General features: G+C 48.4%; 1 protein-coding gene across 1 annotated transcript in view; it reads left to right on the top strand.

The window, feature by feature from the left end:
• Nucleotides 1-700: 700 nt before the first annotated feature.
• The window catches only part of FHL3 (four and a half LIM domains 3), a 30,083-nt gene continuing 8,565 nt past the window's right edge, over nt 701-22,218 (top strand). Inside the window, exon 1 of the mRNA XM_062014387.1 lies at nt 701-801. The gene's annotated coding sequence lies outside the window, so the exon portion shown is untranslated. The remainder of the gene's footprint in view (nt 802-22,218) is intronic.

Raw genomic sequence — 22,218 nt, forward strand, 5'->3', positions numbered from 1 at the left:
CCGCTGGCACCTCCCGGGCTGCCGTTCGCGCTCGGAGGAGCTCGTCCGCAGCCTCCCGGTGCGCACAGCCCGGGTCCTGGACCGCAGAGCCTCGGTGGCCCGGTACGGCCGGGCACCCCCCGCGCGTTGCCGCCGTGAGGCTGGTTCCGAGCCCGCGGCTGTGCGCGGGGAGAGCAGCGGCGTGAGGGAGCCGGCGCTGACAGCAGGGGGAGCCGCAGGGCTGCGGCGGGTCCGCACCGGCACGGGCAGAGCTCCGCGGGGCTGCCGCTGCCCAGCGCCTGCAGCCGAAACCGGGGCTTTGCTGCGGGGTGGGACCCGGTGCTAGAGCGGCGCTCGCTCGGAGACAGAAAAGCCTGCAGCCCGCGGAGCCTGCCGCCGCTCCCGTCCGGCGGGCAGCCCTGCGCCTCGCCGGGCCGAGCAGCGGGGCAGCGCGGCGCCCGGCTCTGCGGTGGCTGCGCTCCGGGACGGCCTTCCCGGCACGGGAGCAAGCGGGGAGGCGGAGGGGTTAGCGCCGGCGCGGCCGCCTCGGGAAGGGGATTGCGCCGCCGCCTCACGGCGCACACGGGCAGCGTCCCGCTGCTGGCGGCGTAACCCGCCCCCGGAGCGACGGCTTGTGTGGGGCGGCCACCGGCCGGCCGAGCCCGCCGCCGCCCCCGGGCCGGCCCGGCCCAGCCCCGAGGCCCCGCCCCGGGCCGGGCCCCGCGCCGCGCCGCGGGCTGGGGAGCAGTGCTGCGCCGTGCCGAGCCTGCCCATCGCCGGGGCGAGCAGCGAGCGGGGGCGCGGCCCCGGGACGCCGACCAGGTGGGTCGGGCCGGGCCGGTCGGCGCCGAGCGGCAGCGCCGCGGTGGGACGGCGGGGCCGGGGAGGGAGCGCTGCAGGCGGGGGCTGGGGCTCGGCAGCGGGAGCCGCCGCTGCCGCCCGCTTCGGCCGTCTCAGCCCTGAACGGGTCAGGGCGGCGGGGGAGAGCGGGGCGGCTGGGAGCGGGCTGCCGCCGCGGTGGGTGTCGCTGGCGCTACCCGGGCATGGGGCATCCCCACGGGACCCCGGCTGGGTGTCGTTTGCCCGTTAGCCGGGGATGTGGCTCGCTCCGAGAGCTCCGGTCTGGTTCAGGAAGCGCAGTCTGCACCGTTTTCTAATAAAAACAAACCCAGAAATCTCTGGGCCGTGTCCCTCTCGCAGCCCGTGAAGTTGAGATGCTTAAGCTGTGCTTTATTACGAAAGCTCTGAAACTTTACACAACCAATAAAGTCGGAAATAAACCAAAAGCCCATGCGTGCTACAGAGGAATTTCCAACACATCCTAAATGGTTGCTATGTTTCCAGCGAATCCCAGAGCCACTATGGGGAGCGACTACTCAAAGCCTTGCTTTTTGTGTGTGTTAAACAAAGACTCAGAAGTCACCGTTTAAATCTTACTATGGAAAAACAGCTCGGCGTCTTTTCCCAGGTTTTTATTGTTTCACTGAACGCAGTTTTGTTTCAGGTTGTTGTGTTTTCTCGTGGGTAACGTGTTTATTTTGGTTGCTAGTGTTGTTGGTGTTTTGTACTTTGTGGTTAGCTTAATCACTTTTGACTCTTTCATGATAATTCATGGAGATGTGGAATCTTCTTTAGAGTTATCCTGAGTGCAGTCTGGTAGGAAGAGTTACTGCTGGCTCAAAGCTCGAGTGGATGGCTGGTGATGGTTCCTCATTTTCACAGTGCAGGCTTTGATACTGAGGTCTCTGGACTTACATTTGAATTCAACACATTCACTATTTCCCAGTTTTGAATATCATAAAGAAATCTTTCCAAAGTGTTCCAGGAGCACAGGGGAGGCCACTTTGGAGGAGGCCGAAGGCTCGAGGTATGTGTTGTGTGGTGAGACCAGGAAGAGCACAGGCAAGTTTCTTGTACTGTTCTGACTCCTCTACCAAGTGTTAGAAATCACTAAGCCTTCTAGCTGCTGTGAATTTGTGATTGTCAAATACTTGGCCAAAGTAATACTTTCCTGGTGTTCACAAAGGTGTCAAAGCTGCCTTTGTCAAACTGTGCTTTAACTTCCCGATAGGCAGGACAGTGGGAAGGGGCAGTCTGACATCTCTCCCTTCTTATTTTTGTGCTATTTTCATTCCTTTTCCGAGGATGGAGACCATATGGTTCTCTCCCTGGCTGCTTCCTTAGAGGCAGAGAGTTGTGAGCGTTGCTTTAGTTCTTACCCAGCTGGGTCTGTAATTTTGTATACTTTAGTCTGGCGGCATAGCAGAGGAGACAAAAATACAGGCAATATAGTTAGTTGTGGGCACTAATTACAGTGAATGCTCTGCAGCATAAAGTATGTTTTGGAGTAAGAACTCCTTAAACCTGTGCACAGGGAGTGGTGGGGACACAGCAAGGGCAGGGTGGCGGTTGGAAATAGCCACAGTTCTCTAGCGGGAAGCCCTGTGAACACTTCCATGGTTTCAGCTCCTGCAGTGCTGCAGTCTCTTCATGTTGGATGTTTTGAGGTGCCTTTTGAGGTTAAATCTATGCCTGCAGAGTAGCATCGGAAGAACTGAGCTGTGACTAGTGTACTGAGGGTCAGGCTGGTTCCTTAGACTTTGGGAGGACAGTAGGTCACCACCGTTCCCCGTGCAAGCTCTGCAGCCATCTGCAGCGTGTGTGCTGTCAGCTCTGCTTCCTGTTTGCTCTGCACTTCGTTTTCAAGCGGACTCTGACACAGCCACGCTGCCCAAGGACACAGCCAGCAGCTGGGGCTCCGAGATCCTCCTGGGGAGGAAGGGCAGGAGTCTCTTTCCTGTGGCATTGTGGTTGCCCTGATGGCACGTGCTTGGGGTTTTTTGGTGGGTATGAGCCCTGTGTGGCTACAGGCACCATTGACTGGTCAGTAGGTTTCTGAGGGGTCTGAGCTCAGTGGTGCTCATTTGCATTTTGGACTTAGCTTTAAGACAAAAGTGAACCTTTAACTGATGAAGCCAGGAAAAACTTCTCTGCAGGCAGGTTACTGATATTCCCAGTGCACCAACTTTGTCAGGACTCGTGCTGTTGCCTGGTCTATGAGGTAAGATACTTTCAGCTGTGTTCCTAATTGCAGCTGAGCTGATGCTGTTCCGTGGCCTGCTGTTCCTTTGAAATCCCAGCAGGAAAATGGAATGAATTGATTACTCTTAGTGCTCAAGTGATTTCTCTCTGGAAGAGGACTTTTCTGGTAACACAACACACACACATTTTTCATGTCGTCCCACTGCTGTCTCTGTTCACATCTGTGGGGTTTTCACTCTCCTCAGCTTGTAGGAATGAGGTCATGCTTGAAGAGCCCTAATTGCAGCAGTAGGCTCTGGAGGAAGACATGAGTGTAAACCTCTTTTGCCTCTGCCTCACCTTTCATGGGAGAAAGTTTCCATAGACAAGGAAGGCGTTTATGGAAGACTGGGCACTGTCTGGCTGGTCTGAATAAAACCCAAACTTCACTGGACAAAAGCTTCAGAATTTCTTGCAATCATTCCAGTAAGAGAACCATTTCTCCTCTGTTGTTCAGCACTTGGTATCCCTGCTTGACATCCACTGTTCTTGTATTAACACCCACTGTGGAACACTCAGCTTGGTCTGGCAGGAAGGTGGCATGAGCATCATTTGCAGTTTTGCTCAGCATTCATCTCCAGAGTACAAACTGCTACGCCTCATTCCTTAGGGGATTTTTACTCTTTCTGTTAAAATAGGTGCCATTTTAATGGCCAAACTGGAAAACCTCAGAAACAATTTGACAGTGTTTTGCCTGGTGATGTCATGAGAACAAAGGTGAATGTTTTACTCTGAAGAAAAAAGGGCAGCTGTAGCAATAGACACCAGCTGCATCTAGGAAAGGCAATAACCAGATGTTAGAGGGCAGAGAAACCTTACTGGTATTGTTATTCTTCAGATGACTACCAAGAGTTTAGGATCAATTTTAAAGGATGGGACATTCAAGTATAAAGGCTGAGAGTTTGCAAGTAAAGGGGTTCAGCAGCACATGCTTTGCCTGTTTCAATGGGACTTGGGTTCCACAGCCAGACATCACAATTCTTACTGCTCTCTGTGGAGCAGCTGTCCTGAAGCTGCTGCAGCTTTCTCCCTTCTGTAGACAGAGAGGAGATGGCATTTCCAATGAGGGCTGATAGGTAGTTACTACACTTTGGCTGTTAAGAGGTGGTTGAGTCTTTAGCTACAGTTGGAAAGAAAAATGCTCCATTCTGCATAGATGCAGTTGCTGAAAAAAAGTCCCTGGCCTTTGTTTCTTCTCTTCCTTCCGTTCTGTGCTGGTTTTACCAGGTGTAAAATACAATTGTCAGCAATTTACAGGGAGAGGGAATGTCAGGTTTCCTGTTGAAGAAAATATCAAGGGTCTGATTGTGAAAGGAAAGGGGAAATTGAAGAATGCCACATGGCTTCCACCTTCCTGTATTTCTGTGGAGCAGAATTGCCTCTGCTGAGTGACTCACTGTGTGTCTGTTGATATTTGCTAAATGGAGAACAATTTTAACAAATTATTTTGCCCTGACTCAGTAAGAGCCCACTGAGAGGATTATATTACTCTGAGAGGAATCAGAAAGATATGTCCATTAGGGCTAAGTTAATACTTAACAGTTATTTAGAAATGTGTTAACACAGGATCCAAACAGCAATGGAATCAAAATCCCGAGTTCTATGTTCTTAGTGCAGCCTCACTTTGGCTTTGTTTGGCCCATGGTCATCTTTATTTGCTCTGAAGGTACCAGTGTAGGTCATCCTAGCCTTGCAAGTCACAGGGTTCTTTTATGTAAAAGTGTTTTGAAATTCTCAAATGATACCAAAAAATATTCTTAACTTGGCACCACGGATCAGTGTCACCTCTGGAACCTTCTGATGGGTTCATCCCATGGCACAAGTCTGTGGGTGTTTATGCCCAACCTGCCCAGTGCCAGTTCTGTTCAGGAATATAAATTATCTTCCAGCATCAACCTAGTGGCTGATGCCAAGGGCATAATCTCAACTGCTTCCTAACTTAGTTTTGAACATCTGAGCTGGAGGCCAGAGGAATGTGGTCTGTCTAACCTGGAGCTGTTAGTGGCCTTTGTCATCATAAATCTAGCGAGTGGAGAAGCCAATGCAGGTGACTGGACAGCTGGAGCTGTTTTCCCTACAGACAAGGGGGAAAGGGACCTCTGAATAGCTCAAGGAAATGCTCAGTGTTGTTGGAATGGCCACAGATCTGCTTCCCTAGTGCTTCCTTCAGCACATGTTACACTTGACCCTGCCAGTACTAAACGCCAATAGGAGTCAAGTCATTGTCCCCAGTGGCAGATTAAACTGCTTGGCCATTGTTGAGAGTCCAAGATTTTCCTCTCTCTACCCTGTTTGAATGACTACTTGGATGTGCAGCCAAAGTAAACATAAGCTAATAAAAAATGCAGAGATAACAGATACAGACTAGCTGTTGTGGACTGATGTGGACATGCAGCAGGCATGCTGCAGTACAGAGATGTGAGAGTTTTGCTTGCATCTTTGGACTAGATGATCTCTAAGGGTCCCTCCCAACCCTTACCATTCTGTGATCTTTATTGCTTTAGTTTTGAAGCCAAATTACCTGAAAAAGAGGTGGTACAGATCAAGTATAACTTCTTTTTTCTTGTGATAGGGTAACTGCATTTACATGTATTGTCTGTGTACAGAGAACCCTGTTACACTGCAGAGGGTCTCGTGTCTGCCTTGCAAGGTATAGCACACAAACCCCAGGTTAGCACTTCCTTGCTTGAGAGCTGGAGGTGCTGTGGCAGTCCATGCAGCTTTGGGATACTTTCCTGTATTTCCCAACAGTCCATTTCCTTGTTGGCAACACAATACATTTTCCATTGACTTTTTACTCTTTCATTTACTCAGTACACAGCCTGTGAAGGCCATTGCTGTAAGACAACAGGAGGCTGCAGGGGGCTGGAAGGAGGTGAGATACCAGGAGTGGCTAAGCTTATGGTAAAGAGTGAGATTGGGAAAGGATCAAAAACCTTTCTGTGTGTGAGGCTGATGTGGAGTGATAAGGGCTGGATTGTCATTGTGTTCCTGTGATGCAGTGCTGTTGAATACTGTGTTGTATTATAAAATGTATATATTATAAAAGCCGAAGTGAATAGCTGGAGAGGTTACTGTAATTGTTCAGATCCATGGGTGTTTGAGGTGGTGCATACACAGTGTCACTGTGTGTCTGAAGATGACTGACCTGCCAAGGTCCTTTTGCAGTGGCTTTCTTTGCTTTCCTTTTCTTGAGGCCTGGGTTGGCATCTCTTTGGCTCAGGTGAGAAAGGATGGTCTTGCAGTCTGACCTCCAGCCCCTTCTGTAGTGAAATGGCAAGTGGTGATCAAAAGGTTATAGAGGAACTGAGGACTGAAGAGTGTGATATGACACTGGTGGATAAAAGGCTGCCAGGCAACAATTACCATAAACGATGCAGACAAGTCCAGATCTAGGAACAGTTTTTCCTCTTTCATCCCAAGCCAGTCATGGCTCATGCTGACAGCACACCTGGAAATGAGGTAACTGAATACTCTGCCCACATTGTTCAGATTTGGGCACAGACATAGCATGTGTTTTCTCTGCTCCTGGGCAACCTTTGTTCTCCCGAGCCAGGAAGTCTTACTGATGAAGTGAGGCAAGACAGGGTGCTTCTGTTCCTTTCTCCTCAGGAAAGTGGTTCCTAAGCCTCCTGTGGTGTGACTTTCCTGACACATACTCTTTCCAGATGCTGAGATCCTGCTGCTATTGAAGTATGAGGCAGAAATACTTCCAGTGTTGCCTGAACATGTTATTTAGGTCAATTGCAAGGAAGATGGCAACATGAATCAGAAGAGGTGTTGGAAGGGGAGGGAAGTCATTAGACAGCACCTTGAGGTTCCCTGCCAATGCAGGATTTTTTTTCTCTGCCAGCACAGAAATCACATTCATTGTCTTCTGTGCTCTCTGTGTACTCCTGTAAATATGAGCAGCTGGACTGGAAATGAAAGATGAAGGCTGCAAACAAAAGCCTTGCCTTTATCACTCCACATCAGTGTACCTGTTTCCTGGTGTATTAACTAATCTCTCTGAAACAGAGACACAGAACAAAGTCTCCTCCTTATCCCTCTGCAAAACAAGATACATCAGAATAATTGCTCTAACTGCATCCAGTTTGGGTGAACAAATCTCCAGAAGATGCTTTTGTGGAGACACAGTCATCACAATCTCTGTGGCAGTGTCTCTCTGGCTGCAGTGGCTGGGATGAGTTTCCCAGCAGGTCATTGGCAGGCGGTGCCCGGCACACAGCGGCAGCACCGTGGAACACGAGGGATGTGCAGGACCTGGAGCAAAGCCACCAGCCCTGGGGCTGAGGGATGTCAGCCATGGTGGGAAACCTAAAAACATCTCACTGGGCAGAGCTTTGCTGAGCACTCTGTGTCCCTTCCCAAAGGAAGCAGCCTCAATTTACCCATTGCTCTACAGAGACCTTTAGGCTAAAACAAATTATTCCTCTGCAGTAGAAGCATCGGGACCGACCTTAACTGATGCAGCAATTTGCCAGCTTTTAACCTCAAGGGCCCTGGTCCCTTAGGGCTTTCCAGTGTAATGACTTGGGTTGGTTTCCCAGAAAGATTCTTTTGGATAGTGCTGCTGGCAGTGCTGAGGCTCATTATTGGCCATTTTATTTTTCCAAGAGCTAGCTCTTGTTAGCTTCGTTCTCACACTATTGTTTTCTTTCTAGAAGAAGCTTTTGCTGGCTCTCCTGAACCATCACATGGGAATTGCTTACTAGCTTAGACTTAGGGGTTTTTTTTTGTTTTGACCCAAAGCTGTGCTTTGCTCCCCTCTGTAACACTGCCAACACCATTTCCAGTCTCTTTTAAGCATATGTTTTCCAACAACATCTAAACTCTTGGCTCCAAATAACTGCCTTAGAGAGAGATTAGTATCTTTTAACAAAGGCATTGAGCAGCAAAAAGTGAGAACAAAAACCAGTATCTTGAGACCCTGTAAGACTATCCTGACCTTTCCCCAAGGCCTCAGCCTAAACTTCAGTGGTTAGCTCGCAGATGGCAGAAGTCAGGGTGCACTTTGGTTTGCATAGTCCTCTACCCAGTCAGTGTTTGCTGGAAATGTGCTCAGCACGTTGCTGCCATCTGGGCTTGACTGTACTATTCTTATAGTCTCCAGGGAGCCTTCTCTAACACAGCTCATCTCTATGGAAGTCCTCTTTGGCTGACCTTGCACAGAGGCTAGTAATAGCAGTGTGGATGTTTGATTTGACAGCAGCATTCTTCATAGGAAGAAAACTGGCTTGGGAAATGTTTTATCCTGGTTGGGAAGGAAGGTATGCCACCCTGCAGCTGTGTTCTCCAGGTATCTGCCTGGGAATGTGGTATTAAACTCTACAGTGAGGAGCTCAATATTCCTGTTTCCAAAACTTCAGAAGAAAGTGCTACAGGAACACAAAGATCTTCAGAAAAGCAGCTGAAAAAATCACCTTTGCTTTGGATGGATGAGCTAAATGTAGAGGTGGGAATGAAGTTATATGAAGCCATTCTCCTTCTCTGGAGACATTCAAACCCACCTGGATGAGTTCCTGTGTGCCCTACTCTAGGTGGTCCCGCTCTGGCAGGGGGATTGGACTGGATGAGCTTTCAAGGTTCTTTCCAGCCTTTAAGATTCTGTGATTCAGGAAATTAGCAGCAGTGGTGGGACTGTATTTTGATATTAAAAAGCTCCTTCTCGGTTGCATCATTGCCATGTATGTGAGACTGTACCTGGTCTGCAGGAATCTTGATGATTAAAGAGAGCTGGCATCTTTGGAAGTGAAATTTCTCTCCACATTGCTCAGTTTGGGTTGCTCTGTGTTTGGCACTTTCATGATGGATTGCTGAACACTGAACCTGTGGCACCCGTTTGTCTCCTGCGCTCTCCTGTCCTTGCTGAAAAAGCTCACTCTTTCCTCCGCCTTTTGCACTCTCCAGCTGTGCACTGCTTGGAGCTCACTCGAGGCTGCTTTTGCTAGAAACTCCTCAGGAGAATTTGTGTGCCAATCCCAAAGAGACTCCTCTCCACCTCTGTCCTGCTGCAGCTTTGTCCCTTTGTTTCCCAGACTGAGGGACTCCTCCTGCCTCTTGCAGTCTGGGCTCAGCTGCCCAGCCCTCGCTCAGCCACGCTCTTGAGAAATCTCAGTGGAGAGTTAGACCTGGCAGATGGAGACTGTTACCTCATTCCACAAAAATGCTTTGTTATTGAGAAAATGGAAACTGTCTGAGGTTTGGGAGCTGAATAGAGACATTGGTGTCTGTTTTAACCGCAGTTTAGTGGTGACTGCTGAAAGTTCTCCTCTCCAGCATTCCCTTTTCCTATACCCATAATCTTCCAAGTCATCAGAGAGCTGCAATGATTTAACTCACTAACTGAGCAAATGCTCAATACTGTTGCATACTCTGCAGAAACTTTGCTAAAACATCAGCATCTTCCAGCAAAAGAAAAATGGCTTGCCAATAAATAACCCTTTGCAAACCCCTGGCCAGAAAAGTTGTCCCTGTGGAGATTAAGCCAAATTCAACCTCTTTTTTCTTGCAGTCTCAGCTGTGCCCTGTGTTTACCTGTTTTTCCAAGAGCTGCAGGAACTAGGATGGAGGCTTATGTTTTGTGGTTCTTTAACTATCATCAGTCATTTTTTAAAGCAGAGTTCAGCACTTGAGATTTAGGAGCATGGGAGGGGGGAAAAAAAGAATAAAACTAGGGGCTGAGCTATTTTCAAGCTGGTTTTCACATTGCTGTGAACAATGACTCAAGTTAGTACGGAAGAGCATTAACCTACATACAAGACCTGCTTCAGTTAACAGCTATTTGTATACATTTATGAAACCCTGGCATCTGATGCCTCTTGCTGAGAACACTGTCTAAGCATTATTCAACATGCACCCTAATAAACCCCAAAGCAGCAATGTTAGCTTTTTGGAAATGAAATGAACATTTTACTGATGGATTTTGAAACTAATTAATCTTAGTGGGCCAAATGAATGTCTTCCAGCTGCTACAGATGGTTTTTACATGACTAAATATTGTGGTGCGTGGAAAAACCTCCAATACTGGAACCACAAGATACTAAATATTTATTTATTACCCCAAAATGTAAATATGACCTTGATACTTTGGATTTGTTTACCCCAAATTTCAAGTGTTCATTTAGAAATTCATCAATTAATATGGTTTTGATCTTGTTCTGGGAAGAAGAGCCACTGCTCAGCATGTCCTCCAAACTTCTTTGGATATCAGAGTGGGTTTCTAACAGGAATTTAAGTGGAGAATGATCCCAGCTGCTTCAGGCAGAACCCAGGATCGGTGCTTTAGCTGTAATGAACTGTTTCCTTTCTACAATCCTGCTTTCTGTGGGTTTACAGTGTAACCATAAAACTCCTTTCCAGGCTTGAGCTCTGCTTCCTGAAGTCTTTGGGAGTTTTTCTAATAGAAAATGCAAGTTCTAGAAACAATCATACTGTTCAGACTGTGTCTTACCAATTCAGAGCCCATTCTGGGCACATCTTGTTCCTGTGACTCTAAAGCAACCTTATTTCTTGAATGATCCAAGCCCATGGGATTTCTCTCTTGCAGCTGTACCAGAGGTCAGGTCCTTTCTGTTGTAGTTGAGCTCATGCCATTTTCCACTAAAACAGTGTCTACACCAACTCCATGCTGCTGGTGGAAAATGCCTTCTTTTTGTAAGGCTCTTCTAATGAAATAAAAGACACTGAATGGTAATATGAAGTACCTCTCTGGAAGGCCAAGCTTCAGCATGGTTGAAGAGTCAGCTCTCATGGCAGTATTCCTAAATACTGCTTGGGATGTGGAGGAAAAACAGCAACACAAAAGTGGATCCTGAACTGCTTTTGTCAGCACCACATTCCCACGTGTTAGCCTAAACTGCTGACTTTTGCCAGGCTTTTGACCTCACCTCAGAATTTCACTACCCCCATTCAAGGAAAACATGGGTGTTTTTCTGTCCTTGAGAGTAAACACAGTCTGAACTGCTGAGCAACTCCTGGTGCTCCTCTGCTCCAGTGCTGCCTCCTTCCAGCTCAGTGTGCTCACTTTTAAAGCCTGAAGTTTAAATAGTAGGAAGGACTAGTGAAGGCATGGTGTTACTTGGGTGAAAGGTCTGGATTAACTGTACTTTGTAACTGCACAGTACTGTGGCTGTCTGTCATAGGAGTGGTTAGGTTGGAAGGGACCTTAAAGATCATGTCCTTCTCTTCTTCCTTTTCCCCTGCTTCTCACAAAGAGTTCACCTTGTGAAATCTATTTGGATGTAGGTCTATAACACGAATCAGAGGGTGCCACAGCTTCCAGGCTGGTGGGGATATGTGCTGCATTTGAGAAGGAGAAGAAAGATAGACAGAGACTTGGATCTTGGTTCCATTTTTAGTCCTACCAGGCTTGTCTTGTGCCAAAACCCTCTGAAGTGCAAATCCCTAGAGGGAAATAAAATAACTCCCTGCCCCACAGGTATTAGAAGGGTGAATAATGTTTTTGCTGGTGACAGCTGTTAGGGAATGGAGGAAGCACCAATCCTGTGAGACATATGGGATGTCAGATCTGTGGAAACTGAGCACTCCCACATTTATGGTCTTGCACCAGATCGTCCTATAAATTTGTGTTATTTGCAGTAGGGAGTCAGGGAGCTCAACTACCTTCCAGTTAAAGAAACTAATCTTTGGGTTGTGTCCTTAAATGTGGATGAGTTATTCTCATCTGCCTCTCTTCGAAGGACATGGACATTTTCAAGTAGAAAGTCAGCAGTTAGATGTTGAGGCATTTCAGTGGCTGCTTTTAACTCAGTGAACGCTTTGTATCGAGAAAATTGCTGCAGTGCTCAGCCAGGAGGCTTCTGGATTATGTAGAGTGAGAGTGTTGCACACTAAAAGAGTCATTAAGAGCAAAACAAATCCTCGGTGTGTTGCATGTAACTCAGCCAAGAGAAGTTTTATTTCTAGTATTCCTCAAGCCTGTGCAAACATTAACTCCCAGGCAGATGAAGGCTGGTACAAAAGCTTTGGCTGAGTTCAGAGAGGCTGAGGAGCCCTGTGTGGAAACCTCACAAAGGCACTTGAAGTTGGTGAAGGTGTTAGACCCTTATGCACAGGCTGTATGGTGCTTCATGCTCTGTGAAGCAATGACTCAACCAAGGAATGATGAAAGAAGTGCTTTTAGATTTTGGTAGGTTTTATTTTGGAAGAAGATGCAGAGCAGAGCTTTGAATAAGAGTTTAAGAGGGCAATCCAGAGATTCTGAACAGGCCCAAAGTAGATGATGCTGTTTCACAGAATCTTAAGGGTTGGAAGGGACCTGGGAAGCTCATCCAGTGCAACCCCCTGCCAGAGCAGCACCACCTAGAGCAGGGCACACAGGGACTCATCCAGCTGAGTTGGAATGTCTCCAGAGGAGCCTCCACAGCCCATCTGGGCAGCCCCTGCCAGTGCTCCCTCACCTCAACAGGGAAGAAATCCTTCCTTGTCTTCCTTTGTAACCTCTTCTGTTCCAGTTTAAACAACACTGACCCTTTCCAGTGGGAATCAGTGAGTTCTGCTCCTCATCTCAGCACCTGAACTGGTAAGTCAGGCTAATAGTGATGTTCACTAGTTCTTCACTTTCTGTTAGGAGTTGTGCTTGTTCTCTTTACTTTGTTGTTCCTGTCATTGTAACATTGAGAAATAGAGTTTGGAAGTGAAGTCTACACAAAACTGGAATTCTTGTGTCTCTGAGGAAAACTGAGAGCAACTTACATTGTAAGTGTCCAATTTCCAGTCACAAGTAATGACATTTAAACCTCTGTAGGAAATGCAATCCCTGTGCTGATGTCACCCTCTGGTTTATGATGTGACTGCTTTTGTTTCTGGGCAAGCACTTGAGTGTTCTGCTAGTGAAGTGATGATTTACTAGTGAGAGTCCCTCTGTGGCTGCACCTGCTCTGGCTGGCTGTGGTGTGAGTCACAGCAAGAGCTGCCTTCGCTGCCCCTCTCAGTGCTGCTGCCCTCGACACCCTTCAGGTTTATGCTGGTCCATGCTCTCCACAATGCAAGGTAACAGCTGCTCTGAGTGATTGTCTCCAGTGAGCTGCCAGTTTGGGACAAACAGCTTGTAAATAGAGTGGTTTTTTTCCTTCTGGTTTGTTAGGACAGCAAAGGGAGGGTTATGAGGGTGTTGGTGGTGTCTTGTTGTCCACGATCCTTGAACTGCCAGAGTGTACAAAGAGCTTTGGGAAACCTTTCCATCTAGTCAGAGAGCAGGCTGCTGTTGTTTCTGTTGGTGCATGAGTGCAGAGCATCTCACCTGAGCATCTCATCTGAGGCCAGGCAATGGGCTTGAGTTGCCCCAGGGGAGGTTGAGGCTGGAGCTGAGGCAGAACTGTTTCCCTGAGAGGGGTGTCAGCCCCTGTGCCAGGCTGCCCAGGGAGCTGGGGGAGTCCCCAGCCCTGGAGGGATCCCAAAGCCCTGGAGCTGAGGTGCTGAGGGCCAGGGGTTAGTGGTGGGCTTGGCAGGGGGAGGTTAGTGGTTGGACTCAATGATCCTAAAGGTCTTTTCCAACTGTAATGATTCTGTGATGCCTGTGATCTTTTCTGCAGCAATAGAAAACTGGGATGTTACTTTGTGGCTGTTCCATCAACTCCTTTAGGTCTTTACTTGAAAGTTGTCATGATGTGAGCCTCTGTTAGCTAAAACTCTGATGGTTCAGCTCCTTTTTAACCTGTACCAGATCTGTTTCATGTAGGCTTCCCTGTAAATGTCAGATCTACTGAGAGAATGAGGTTCTGTAAATGAGCCACAGACCTGGATCAGGGGCTCTCTGACATTCTTACTTCTCTGTTCATGTGGGGTTTGTTTTCTGCAAAGGGATAGTTTTCCCTTCCTACAGGTTTTCAGCACAAGTGCCAGCAGCAGTGCTCCATGTTGCCCAGACTGATGTGCTGCCAGCATGGTGAGCAGCAGCACTAGTTGAGAGACACACATCCAGCAGGCAGGGTCATAAATGTTGGCAACTCAGTGTGTAGCTGCATGATATAAAGACATTCACAGATTTTATGAGCATTTATGTCCCTTAATAGATGTTTCCCTTTAGTCTTCTGGATGTGGCAGCAGTTTTCCCTCCCATGGGTACCACCCAAGGCTCAAAGTGTGGCAGCACATGGCAGACATTGGACAGCGTGTTGCATCTTGCAAGAGTTGTTGCTGAGACATTTCATGTCAAATGTGTGATAATTACAACTCATGGCTTCTCTTATTTAAATTGTGCAGCACTTAAGTGTCATTTTTAAAGGTGCCAGTGAGAAATGCTCTGAGGAGACTGATTTGAGGATAAGCAGCTCTGTGGAGTAAAAGTGACACTTGACAGCCAGACGATCTAGCAGAGAAATCTTCACCCATAGAAGAAGGAAACTTGTTCCACTTCTATGCTGACAAGGCAGTGGCTAGAAGAGGTTCTCTTCTCTCATCAGTCCTGTCTGTCCATGTTCTGTGCTTTCCTGCACTCTCCAGGGCTCAGCTATGCTGTCCTGCAGAGCTGCTACCTTTTTTTCAGGAGGGCTGCAGCTGGCACACACAACATCTCCCAGGCAACAAATGAGCTTAGTTTTGTTTCAGACCACAGACAAGCAGTTCTGGGGATGGAAACCTGAGACAATTTGTCTTTGCCAGGATTCAGTCCTTTCCCAGATTTAGAAGCTGCTCACATGCTGCAGGCTAACAGAGCTCTGGTTGCCTTTGCTTGCAAGGGACACCAGCAGCTGTAAAAAGTACTTTAGGCAGAGACTGTCCTTATTTCTCAGGCAAATAGCCAGCACAGGGGGAGAGGCTCATGGTGAGTGATCAGAGAGTGGGAGAGAAGCTGCTGGGCAAGAGCTTGTGTGGCACACAGTGTCATTGAACTGTCACCTTCCAGGCTTTCTCCTTGCTCTGCTGGTTTTGCATGTGGATGGAGAGCCCCAAAACTGCCAGAGTTAAAACAAGCCACCTTTCTCAGTCAGTATATCTGCTTATATGCAAGAAACTAACTCCCAATGTTGATGTTTGGAAGACAATCCAGTTGGAAAAGGGAATGTTTTGACCAAATTTGGTGAAAAAATTCACTTTGCCCTTTAAGTAATAGGCCATGCATTAAATAAAGCATGTCTGGTTTATGTGTCTTTTCCTGCTACTGTAGGTCAATGTTGCTTTGTTTATTAAAAAATAATGAGACAGAGCAGAGCCTCAATCAGCAAAAGAGTTGTCAGGCTTTCTGCAGAAGACAGTTAAACAAGGGATTGAGCTCAGGCCATGAGGGTTTGCTTTTCAGCATTTGGGCATGAAGCATGTGCATTGTGGCTGCATCCATCCCTGCAGCCTGTCCACAGCTTCACCTTGGTGCTTGTTCAGAAGCTGCCTTGAAGCAGCCCCTTGATTGCTTTTGTGTGCCAAACAGAGGTATCATCTCCTATCTTTCATTCAGGGATTACAAAAAGCTTTGTAAACTCAGCTGTGTGTCACCTCTAGAAATATGAATGGCTTCATCCTCAATTTAAAAGGCAGTTGCCTCTAAGGGAAAGAAAAAACTGCAGCATGAGGCTAGAGTTGTGAGAGCAGTTCAGGGAAATGGAGCAGAATGCCATGATTTTGTGGTGATATCTGTACTGAGATGCACAGACCACAGGAACTATCAACTGGAGCAGCTGGGATGATTTTTTTCTGCATATAGGCTGTGATGTCTGTTTAGATTGCAAGACTCTTGTGTGCTGAGCCAATCTAAGATGAAGGTAAATTGGCCTCAGTGTGCAGTTAGTCATTTCCTGTCATGCTTTGGTGTTTGAATGCTGATGTACTGGCTATGACCTTTATTTCATGGGGCAAAGAGATTTTGAAGCACTATTGCTGGAGTCCTGGGTTTGTGCAGTTGGAGAAGCAGTCAGGCATTTGTATGGCTATGGGCCAACTTTCCTGAGCTTCATGGGCATAAATCGAGTCCAAAGTCAAACTCTCATTGCTACCTTCAATCCTCACAACATGTGTATTCTTTGAGACTCCCTTTTTCTTTCTGTTAATCACAGAATCTCAAGGGCTGGATGGCTCAAAAGATCACCCAGTGCAACCCCCCTGCCAGAGCAGCAGCACCTAGAGCAGGGCACACAGGGACTCATCCAGTTGGAATGTCTCCAGAGAAGGAGCCTCCACAGCCCATCTGGGCAGCCCCTGCCAGTGCTCCCTCACCTCAACAGGGAATAAATTCTTCCTTGTACTTCTTTGGAACCTCTTCTGTTCCAGCTTGTGCCCGTTGCCCCTTGTCCTGTCATTGGCCATCACTGAGAACAGCCTGGCTCCAGCCTCCTCACACCCACCCTTGATGGATTTGTAACATGAATGAGCTCACCCCTCAGTCTCCTCCAAGCTGCAGAGCCCCAGCTCCCTCAGCTTTTCATCAGAAGGGAGATGTTCCCCTCCATCTCTCCAGCTCCCAGGGCATTCTAAACATCTCACTGGGTTTCTGCATTTGCAAGGTTTGGGACATCCTAAGGCTCCTTGCAGTAGAGTTATGTCTTCTGAGCTTGGGGCATGGATGCTTTTCTCCATTTGGTCTTTGTGGTCACATTTGTTTCTGGAGAATGCTGACTTCATGCAGGGACCCTGGACCTTGTGCAAGGTTACAAGTGCAATGGTGTGTGGTGTTAGGAGGCTGGAGCACACCAAAGAAGAAAACACATGCTGCAACACACAGGTAACATGAAGCACCAATTTCTAGTTACATGTTTGTGTATCTATACTCTCTTCATGACTTTCTTGATGAAACCTATCCAGTTACAATCCCATCCCACCACCTTTTCTTGTCCATTACTTCATCATGGCACAGGCAAAGAAGGTTCACAGATTAATGTCCCTGCTTCCAAGCAACAGGTTTGCACTGTCCACATTAGCTTCTGCCTAGACCTGGTGTGAAGCCTGGGGCCTGGAGGCCAGCCACTGGCCATTAGTTTGGTTTATATGGTTGATGACTATCTTTATGGTTTGTTTTGTGTTCCTGCATTACTGTTTGTTGCCAGTAGGATGATGTTTCATGCACAGTCCGCTCAGTGTATCTCAAAGGCTTATTCAGCACTGCTCAAGAAACATACTCCTCCTTCTTGCCCAGTTTTCTAGTTGAAAGAGGGAAACTAAGAGAATTTGTGGATTTGGTGTTGGCAGAACGTCACAGTGTGATTTGTCAAGCACCCACTAGCTGGTGGCATTGTTGCCAGGGCAGCTGAGGCAGCCTCTTTGCATTGAAGTGCTGCTGCTGGGCTGGCATTGTGCACTCTGGCTGTCACAGACAAGGAAAGGCTGAAGATTGTATGTGCTCCAGTGGTTTTGATATCACAGGAGTGCATCCTCCTCTCTTAAAGGGGATGACTAACATGCTTGAGAAGAGAATGGGAGCTCAGAAAGCAATTCCATGCCTGTTCCTTGCTCCTTATTAAGAACTGATCCGAGCTGCCATTTCCCTGGACTGAGACTCCCTCTCCTCTCATCACACCAAAGCTCTTGTGACCTGTCATGCTCCCTGAAACTTGGCCCCAGCATCTTTCTTCCTATTATGGCCACCCTGGCCATGTCTGCAGCTGCTGCCCTTCACCTAGTTGTGAGCTTCAGGAACATACTTGGTGCAAGCTTCTGCTGCCAGCAGGCTCCTGCTTGGTTCATGTTGCCCCTGGCAGGGGAAGGTACCTGCAATGTGGAACCTGGGCCAAGCCATCTCCCAAGCCTCTTCAGAGACCAGCCAGAATCTCTTCTGCCTATTTTTAAGGCACAGGTTTCCTAACTATCTGGTAACAGGGACTTACCCCTCTGCTCTTGGATTTCCTCCTTCAGTTGTCTGGTTCATGACAGGTCCAAACTGCCCAAATGGTTTCAGTTCCTGACTTCCCATTGAGTGGGCTGAATTTGCTTACTTGGTGTACATTTTGAATAAGATTAGCAGCTGATCTCTTGAGCAAACTCTGTTTTAATGTCAGCAAACATTGTTTTAATGTCAGCAGAATAGCACAGGGTGCTTGTTCTCAATGTGAGCCATCAGCTTTGCTACTGCTGCCTTTGCCCTTGCTCCAAGCTGGCCTCTGAAGAGGGAGAATTTTGGTCAGAACCTGAAATAGTTAATTAACCCTTAGAGGTGTTTAGTAATAAACCTTTAATTCTGAAGTCATTCCTTCCTTTCTTCCTGGGCAGTTTTTACTTTCATAGTTGCATGGTTGGGATTCTCAATAAGCTTCTTCCTCTGACCCTTGTGCAATTAGCTTTCCCTGAAGAAAATCAGTCTAGAGCAAGGGCTGGGTTGCCTTGCTGCCTTTCTCCCTCTCAGCCTGCACTCTGCTGTCCCTGTTGGGGTTTGGAAGAAGATGGGCAGTGAAGATGGGCACAGTGAAGATGGGCAGCCACGGGAAGCCTGGCATTTCTCGCTGGTGGTGCTTGAAGAGATCTTCTCTCTTCCTCCAGACAACGTCCCTTCATGCTCATTGTGTGGATGTTTCAGCTCACAGCCAGATTCAGGGCACCTGTTTGGAAGGATTTGGAAAGGAAAGGGACAGAAGTAGCTGAAAACCAAATACAAAGAGAAGTATTACACAAGAAGTTACTCTTTGCATCTCAGATGGGCAAATGCCTCATTTTCCACTGTAGCATGGAAAATTAGATTCCCCTGCAACTGTGGCCTCATTAAAGTGATATTCTTTCTTTAAAGGCTAGAGCAGGGACAAAAGTCCCAGTGTGCATAAATACTGTCTTAGGGCTTTATCCCATTGCCTTGTATGGGGATGCTGCTTTGTGAGAGAGGTTTTCCTTTCACATATGAACAGTTGTGAAAAGGAAATGTTCCCTTTTCTTTGGACAAAGAATGAGGAGTTTAGTACCAGAGGAAAAAGGTCTATGAACTCAGTGGTGTCTTGGAGTTCCTTAGGACCCTGAGCTTCCTGACTGGTCTGAAAGGACAATGGGGTGTCAGGATTTCTTCAGACCCAGCTGCTGGAGAGTCTGTAAGCACATTGAGCCCAAAACTATTTCCATATGCAGAGAGCTGACTCTGCTTATGGTCTCTGTAAGGTTTGTTGGCCTCACTGAGAGACCTAGCCAAACCATTGCTCTCAAGGCCTTTTGAGTGGATCTGGTCAGGCAGAATTCAGCAGGTACTCAGACCAGGCAGTAGTGGTTCTTTTCCTCCTGCAATCAATGTTGCTGGTGTTCCAAGAAAGTGTGAAGGTGAGCCTGGCCTCCTGGAGATGTTGCCTCCCTGACATGCATCCCATCAGCTCCTCCTCTGTGAATACATTGGCATACATTTTGTGCTGTATCACTAATGTGTAAAGTGCTAAAGATGCTTCTTGTCTCACATCATGTGTGTCAGCCTGTTTTTTGAGGCAGAGGGCATGTCTTACTGCACTTACCCCAGTTGGGCTTTATCTCTATTAGGTCTCTCAGTGCTCTTGTTGCACTTGTAACCTCACTCTTCAGGTGGGCTACAACAATGATGGGTGGACTGGAACATCCTTCTTAGAAGGAAGAGCTGAGGGACCTGGGGCTGTTCAGCCTGGAGAAGGCTGAGAGGGCACCTCATCAACAGTTCTCAGTACCCAAAGGGTGAGAGGTTGGGGCCAGTCTTTCTTCTGTGGTGTCCAGTGCCAGGACAAGGGGTGATGGACATGATCTGGAACACAAACAGTTCCACTTCAACACAAGGAGCAAGTCCTTTGGTGCTGAGGTGAGGGAGCCCTGGCCCAGGCTGCCCAGGGAGGGTGTGGAGGCTCCTTCTCAGGAGGTTTCCAACCCCACCTGGACACGTTCCTGTGCCCCCTGAGCCAGGGGAAGCTGCTGTAGCAGGGGCAGGGGCTGGAGCAGCTCTGCAGGGCCCTTCCAGCCCCCACCATTCTGTGATTCTAGGTACCTGCCCTTGGCAGCAGCCTCCTGCATCCCTCTTGCTCCATGTTCCAAGGCACTGCTCAGCTGTGCTGTGCCTGTGCCTCTGTGCTGCTGCACCTCACACGAGCCCAGCTCAGCAGTGTGGCCATGCCCCACACCCCAGCAACTTCCCATTGCTGCCCTTGGACCAGATGGGCTGTTCCAGTCAGGGCTGTGCATGGTGCAGTGCTGCTCACAGAGTGCCTCTGGGCTGACAGCAGGTGAGATTTTCTGGGTTTAGGGGTAAGATCAGACATTTGTGGGGCAGTTGTGCCTTAACCACTGATCTTGATCTTGCTTTGATTGTGCTACTTCTCCCTCTCCAAGTTGTGGGCAGGATGCTGCCTGCATTGCTGAGCAAGGGTGATTCTCACAGCACTTAGTTGAAACAGAGGGTGTTTCCTTACAACTGTGCCAGCTATTTGGCTAAATCTGTTCCAGAGCAGCCCATAACTGCTGTGGGCAGGAGGCTGGTCTGACCATGCTTGGGCAAATGACTGCAGCAGAGCTCAGTATGTGCACATGTGTAAGAGCAGCATTGCAGTGGTGCAGTCAGGGGCTGTGTGGCCTTACACCCAGCCAGCTCATTTGTCTCCTCTGAGGGTGACTGTAAGAGTCAATTTAGTGTTGGAGAAACGCCCTGCAGCATCCTCCCATTGTGCTGGTGATGGGGAAGACACCAGGTGAGGTCTGTAGCTGCGCTGATGGTTGCTGTGAGGACTCTGCTCCTCACCACACCAGAGTCCTCTGGAGCAGCCCTTCATACTTGAGATGTCTGAGCTGTCTGTGGGGAGGCTGAGGCTGGAAGACAGCTTGGAGGAGAGATCTGAGGGCAGGATGTGACTCAGTGGTGCTGCAAGCAGGCAGGCAAAGGCTTGATGCAACACTACTGGGGAGGCTGGGGCTGGGTTACCCTGATGAAACACTCGGCACCTTCCTGGCAAGCTGCCTCCAGCCTCTCACCCAAAAGCAGATTCTCCTTCAACTGCAGATGAGGGATGTTATTCCCACTGTTCCAGGTCTTCAGCTGTGCTCACAGGAGCAAAGAGGGTACAGACAGAGGCAGCCAAACGAGGAGCTGTGGAGAACTCGCACAGGGAGCTTTGCTGGCCGTGCTGGCTCCTGAGTGGATCCACAGAAGCAGGGTCAGGAACTATGGACTGAAAACACTCCCAGCCTAACAGAAAGGCTGGAGCAGCTCCTCAGAGCAAGCAGCTAGGTTCCCTTTTAGGGTTGGTGGCAGGCAGGAATCATTTCACACAGATTCCAGGACCCATCATGGTTGTGGAAAGCCACCAGGAACAAAAAGCGTTCTTCTCCTCCCGTGACCTTGGAGCACACTGAGGACTGTCTTCCAAAGCCTGGATGCTTTCATCCTTACATGGGGAATGCTCACCAGTCCCAGCAAGGTTGTGCTCTCTCTTCTGCATGTCTGTTTAGGTGTGAAGTGCAACTGCACAAGCTGTGCTCAGAAGATGAGAATAGGCAGGACCTGACAGACAGTCCAAGGCAGGGCTATTCCTGTGTCCTGGAAAGATTAAGTGTTTCCCTAGGAATAGGTTGCTCAGGGATCACTTTGTGGAGCAGCTGGTTGTGACCTGATAATGAACAACCTGGTGTGAAGTTACCCAGGGTTACAGGTTCAGCATATCCACGAGACATCTCGCTGAAGGGGTTTGGTGTGGCAGGGATGGGCTCAAAGAGCTGGTTAAACTCCAAAGTGATTGTGTGCAGCAGAAAGCCCTGGACAGCCCTACTGCCTCCTTTGCATAAGAAACCCTCAGTTTAGTGACACTACCATGAATGCAGTAACCTCCTGGGGCTGTTGCTGAGCCATCTGCTGTGGACAATGACACCAGGGGTGGTGTTGGGTGCGTGTTGCTCTCTAATTAGAAAGTGGACTCTGCTGTGTGTCCTTGACAAAATGCTGACCTTTCTCATCCATGAAGCTATTCTGAGCTCTGTTCCAGACTGATCAGATTTGCATCCTGGAGCACTTCAAATGTTTGTCAGAGGAGTTCTTGTTCCCAAAGCTGTTTGTTCACGGGCACAGGAGAGGAGCTGAACTTCCTTTCCTCCATGAGCACAACTATATCTGTCAGAGGGAAGCAGCAGGCAGCTGGCAAGCCTGGATCTCTTGTTTATTTTTGCCAGAGAGACAGCTGAGAGAATACCCCACCTCCAACTCCACTGGCCCCACACACAGGGGACCTGCTTCAGCAGACCTTTGTCCTGCAGGGACCACAGCCATCTGGTAAAAGGCAAGAAAACCACTCTCTT

Source organism: Colius striatus, chromosome 24 (assembly GCF_028858725.1).
Source record: "Colius striatus isolate bColStr4 chromosome 24, bColStr4.1.hap1, whole genome shotgun sequence".
NCBI lineage: Eukaryota > Metazoa > Chordata > Aves > Coliiformes > Coliidae > Colius > Colius striatus.